Raw genomic sequence first — 6,395 nt, 5'->3', positions numbered from 1 at the left:
CACATTGTTTTAATTGTCTGTTTTAACCATATTTGCACATCAGTTTCTAATGTTGTGAGTGTCCTCTATTTCAGAGGCTTCTACTCCGCAGCTTGTTATAGTTGTTTTAACTGCGAATCTTTTGGTTCTTATGCTCTTACAGTTGCTTTAACTGTGAGTTTTTATTTGTTTTTAGTTCTTATCTGTTTTAATTATCAGTTTTTACCCATCCATTATCCTTGTTTAATCTTGTATTTTATTCAGATATTCAGAGGTTTATCCTATGCTTGTTTCTTTGTCCTTATTTGCTCTAACAATTATCGGTTGTTTATTGGTTTGTTTTTTATCCTGGTCTGTGACCGTAATAAAGTTCATTCATTATAATGTGTTAGAAGCAATTAATTTTTTTGCCCAGGCAAAAGGAAGATCTGGAAGAAAATGGTTCTCCCATGCCTGCGATCTTCAATGAATTGCCTCTTCCTTTGCTAGGCACTATGACTCAGAAATATTATTATTATTATTGTTATTATTATTACATTTTTATTTATACCCCACCCTCCCTGGCCAGAGCCAGGATCAAGGCAGCTAACACCAGTAAAATTACAATAAAAACATAATAGGGGGGAGAAGGAAAAAAACAACCCCAATTTAAAATACGGGTTAAAATACAATTTAAAATGCAGCCTCATTTTAATAGTAGCCCATAGATCAAAACCATAAGGGGAGGGAAACATAAGGGTCAGACTGAATCCAAACCAAAGGCCAGGCAGAACAGCTCTGTCTTGCGGAAAGATGTCAAGTCCCGCAGGGCCCTAGTCTCTTGTGACAGAGCGTTCCACCAAGTCAGGGCCAATACTGAAAAGGCCCTGGCCCTAGTTGAGACCAATCTAACCACCTTGCGACCTGGGACCTCCAAAGTGTTGTCATTTGTGGACCTTAAGGACTGTTATGTTTGTTTTTAAAATCTACGAATCCCCTTTCAGACATGCTTGTTTTTATCAAAATGGAAGCACAATAGAAACAAAATATTATGAAGATCACTAGAAAAGTTTAAAAACAATAAGAACTTTTATGGCCGGTGAGAATTTTTAAAAAAGGAATTTGGCTGGAGCAAAACATGCGAGCAGGTGCCAGGTGAGTCTGCTGGGGGTTGCCACCAACAACAAAGCTTTGGTCAACCCCCTGCCCCCTGACTTCGTTTGGTAGAAGCACTCAGAAAAGATCTTCTGAAACATACCATAACATGCTAATAGGGTGAGCCTAGGGCCTGCCGATCGGAAGGTCGGCAGTTCAAATCCCCGTGGTGGGGTAAGCTCCCGTTGCTCAGTCCCAGCTCCTGCCAACCTAGCAGTTTGAAAGCACGTCAAGTGCAAGTAGATAAATACCGTATTTTCCGCTTTATAAGACACATCAGACCACAAGATGCACCTAGTTTTCGGAGGAGGAAAACAAGGAAAAAAAATATTCTGAATCTCAGAAGCCAGAACAGCTGCACAGTGAAAGCAGCAAAAAAGAGGGGGAAAGTGAGGAAAAGCAAAAAGAGGGAAGGAAAAGGAAAAAGAGGGAAGCAAAAAAGAGGGGAAAAGTGAGCCTTATAGAGCAAAAAATATGGTAGGTACCACTCCGGTGGGAAGGTAAACAGCGTTTCCGTGCACTGCTCTGGTTCGCCAGAAGCGGCTTAGTCATGCTAGCCACAAGACCCGGAAAAACTGTCTGCAGACAAACGTTGGCTCCCTCAGCCAGTAAAGCGAGATGAGCGCCGCAACCCCAGAGTCGTTTGCGACTGGACTTAACTATCATCACTGGCGTAGTGTGGGGGGTGCAGGGGGGTGCCGGCCGCACCGGGCGCAACATCTGGGGGGGCTCTCGCACTCGCAGCTCTCTGCCCCCTGCTAAAATCCACGGGTTAGGGGGCGCAAATTACTTGCCTTGCCCCGGGTGCTGACAACTCACACTACGCCACTAACTATCATGGGTCCTTTACCCCCCTTTTTTTTAATAGGGTGAAGTATTCCTTCAGGTTCCCAGGTACCAAACAGCATAGGGCTTTTAAGGTAAGCACCAGCCCATTGAACTCAGAAACAGACCTTCAAGTACCTGGAAGGTATCTTCCCAGTGACTGGTCTCAGTTAGCAGCCAAGTGCCTTGTTGCGAATCAGATGCAGTGCCCAAGCAGTCTTCAAAGGAAGCCCCACATACAACACTGTGCAGTAGTCAATTCTGATAGCTCCCAGAGCATGGATGACTTTGGCTATCCTTGCCTAAAATAGGTTAGTGCACCAGTCTAACCTGATGAAAGGCACTCCTCGCCATAGAGGCTACCTGGATCTCAGGTGTGCTCCAGATGTGTTGCTGAACTTCCAAAGATCCAGTCAGCTTGGCCAGTAAAGGTAAAGGGACCCCTGACCATTAGGTCCAGTTGCGGATGACTCTGGGGTTGAGGCACTCATCTCGCTTTATTGGCCGAGGGAGCCAGCGTACAATTTCCAGGTCATGTGGCCAGCATGATTAAGCCACTTCTGGCGAACCAGAGCAGCGCATTGAAACGCCATTTAACTTCCCACTGGAGCGGTACCTATTTATCTACTTGCACTCTGATGTGCTTTTGAACTGCTAGGTTGGCAGGAGCAGGGACCGAGCAACAGGAGTTCACCCCGTCGCGGGGATTCAAACCGCCGACCTTCCGATCAGCAAGCCCTAGGCTCTGTGGTTTAACCCACAGCGCCACCCACGCCCCTAGCTTGTCCAGTAGTCAGAGAATAATACTAATAATACTGGTGCCAATACTGCTACAGTACTCATAGGCTTAATTCCAAAGTAGGCTCAATGGCAAAATGGGGATAATGGCTGTTAATAGTTCAACATCATGGTACCAGCTTGAGGGTGGGTATTCTGAAAGGAGCCCTAGACAGTGGTTCTGATCCTACAGTTGGAGTGCAGTCCTTTCAAGAACAGGTTGAATACAATCTCCCTGAGCAGGAGCAGAAGAATTGCCTTCACACATAACCTCCATCTTGCTGGGATTAAGGCCACTGGCGTATGAAGGGGGGCAGGGGAGTGTGTTGCACCGGGTATCATTTTGGGAAAGGGTGCCATCGCGACTGCCCCTGAGATGCACACCGCTCGCCGCACCCTCCTGTGACACACCCCACGCCCCCACGCCACGTGCCACGCCTGCAGGATGCGCGCCAGCCACGCCCCCACCTGTTCTTCACTCCGAGGGGGGGTGCACCATGTTGCTCCACCACTGATTAAGGCCCCATGTACATTTTACATTTAACACTGTAGCATGTCACTTTAAAAAAGTCACAGCTTCTCCCCTCACAGAGCTACAATTCCCAGAGCTCCCTGTGAAGAGGCATTGATTTTTGGACTGCTCTGAGAATCGTAGCCCTGTGAGAGGACTATGGTCTCCTAACAACACTCAACGCCCTTAACCCCCTTAAGCCTACAGTTCCCATGATGTTTAAAGTGGTATGAAACTGCTTTAAACACATAGTGCAGACAGAGCCTAAGTTTCCCTTTATTGATCCTCTTCCAGTCTATAACAGATTCCAGGCACCAGTTCTACACTTATGCTGCTTCGCCGGAATCAGAATAGGAGAAATAGAAAGATGAGAAATGGGAACTACGGCCGTCACCACCGTAATGAGGACACCACACACACAACATTGCAAAAGGAGATGAAAATTTGCTGTCCCGAAAAAAAATATTAAACTCGTGGACCTATAGAAAATATTTTTTCCCCCCCCAATCATTGGGAATCAGGAAAAATACTCTTAGGCAAAGTAAAGACTAGGCTCAGGCGTCCAGTTTAGCCTCTTTCATTTATCAAATGTTCAGCTTCTTTGAAAGATCGTATATCGACATTATAAAATGTTTAATTTTAAAGGTGTGGTGATACCATCAGTTTTATGTGCCACTGTTTGTGGGAATTAATTAACCACAACTAATTAAGATGATTGGGACGCGGGTGGCACTGTGGGTAAAACCTCAGGGCCTAGGACTTGCCGATCGTATGGTCGGTGGTTCGAATCCCCGCGGCGGGGTGAGCTCCTGTCTTTCGGTCCCAGCTCCTGCCCACCTAGCAGTTCGAAAGCACCCCTAAGTGCAAGTAGATAAATAGGTACCGCTTTATAGCGGGGAGGTAAACGGCGTTTCCGTGTGCTGCGCTGGTGCTGGCTTGCCAGAGCAACTTCGTCACGCTGGCCACGTGACCCGGAAGTGTCTGCGGACAGCGCTGGCCCCCGGCCTCTTAAGTGAGATGGGGCACAACCCTAGAGTCAGACACGACTGGCCCGTACGGGCAGGGGTACCTTTAATTAAGACGATTATTGCATCCTTAGTCCTGTTGGTGGATTCCTGATACTCAGTGTCGTAAAGGAGATGAACCAGCAAGAATTTCAACTCACCAAATGAAGCTTTTGCATTTGGTCCTAATTAAATTCCGCATATATTCTGCCTATTATGAAAGCTACAGACTCTGAGCACTATTCAGCTGGTACTCTGGAGAAGCAGCATACTTCACAATTTTGTCTCTTCATTTGGCAAAAGCAGTAAAATTAAAAATAGGTTAGCTAAAATTGTGCCACTGTCCTCCTCAGTAACTAGCACCCTTTTAAAATGCACTTATATAACTAGACAAATGTAAACAAAGCAGCAATAATAATAATAATATTAAACCCAATTCATCACTATCCCTACTTTATCTTCTCCCATCAAAAGACTTTTCATATTTCATCTATTATAACCTCTATCCAACAACCAGACATTATATCTAATATATATATTTTAATTGGAGTAGAACCAGGTTGCCGGTGCTTAAAATGGAAAAGGGGGAATATCAGCTACGAAACTGATTCCTGGGTGAAAGCTGACAGATACTGAGGAGTGTTGTCGAATTCAGGATGCATTCCTCCTAAGGGTGAAAATGTTAGTGTCTGTCTGAACACTGCAAGTGCAAGGCGACATTCAGGGAGGCCAACGAGAAAACGCCTGTGCCAGAGATATTTAGGGCTTGTCCACATTGACCTTGTGGATTTGAAACTGCCTGGGCCTCTGTGTTTTGTGTAGCAGCCACATGATGTCATCCTCATCCAAGCGGCAGCCCACACATTTTAGTCACCAAATTAGGATTTTCCTGATCCACAGGTAGACACACAGGAATGCATTGTGTGGGAGATTTAAGTTTTAGTTTTAGTGTGCAGTGACATTTCACGGAAATTTCATGCACACCCTTCCATCATGTTTCCGGCAATAGCCGAAACAATTCAGGGTGCCTTTCTTCACCAGTTGTAGCTGAAGGCAGGTTTGAAGTTCATTTATTTTATTTCTAAAACAGCTCTTTCATGCGGAACTGCTGTTGAGCAAAGCACCTTTTTTGAAAAGAAAGTTTGCCTTTGCAGATGCAGGAGGTGGGGAGGAAAAGCTGTTTCACACAAGTGACTCCAAATCTTTATTTATTACCATAGATGATGGTGGTGCTGGTGATGGTTTTTCTGTTCTTTTGTGTAAATGTTTTATTTCATATATATTTTAAATGTGCACACACACACACACAAATACCTGCATACATACCCACAACAGACCTCAGGTTTCCAGAAGTTATGATGAGCACAAAGTACTAACTGAGGAAAAAGGACAGCAATATGCTGCATGAATACAGTGGTACCTCAGGTTACAGACACTTCAGGTTACACATGCTTCAGGTTACAGACTCCGCTAACCCAGAAATAGTACCTCGGGTTAAGAACTTTGCTTCAGGATGAGAACACAAATTGTGTGGCGGCAGCGGGAGGCCCCATTAGCTAAAGTGGTACCTCAGGTTAAGAACAGTTTCAGGTTAAGAACGGACCTCTGGAACGAATTAAGTACTTAAGCCGAGGTACCACTGTACAACACATTAAGCCCCTCCCCACTAGTGTGGATGGAAAGCATCAATATAGATTTTGAGGGCATAAAATGGAAAGTGCTCGTGTGTGGATGACGGCGCACAAACACACACAAGCAGCTACCCAAATAAAGTATTAACGCCCTAGTGTTAGAGACAAGGAATTGTCCTTTGTTAAGGGTTCTGAAATTTGTTAAGAGAGCCCACTTCCCCTCACAGAGCTACTGTTCCCAGAGTTCACTAGGAAGAAGGGCTGGTCTTCAAACCACTCTGAGAACTATAGTTTTGTGAAATAGGGGTCTCCTGACAACTCTCTCTCTCTTTTTTTTAAAGATATTTATTGAAATTTTCAAAAAACAAAAAGGAAAACAAAAAGGACAACTCTCAGCACCCTTAACTAACCACATTTCCCAGAGTTCTATGTGGGAAGCAGAGCTATGAAACTACAGTCATACTTCGGGTTAAATACGCTTCGAGTTGAGCACGTTCGAGGTGCGCTCCACGGCAACCTGGAAGTTACTTCCGG

This window comes from Podarcis gaigeae (genome assembly GCF_964106915.1).
Source record: "Podarcis gaigeae genome assembly, chromosome: 13".
NCBI classification, from domain to species: Eukaryota; Metazoa; Chordata; class Lepidosauria; order Squamata; family Lacertidae; genus Podarcis; species Podarcis gaigeae.
Note: the sequence above shows the minus strand (reverse complement) of the source record.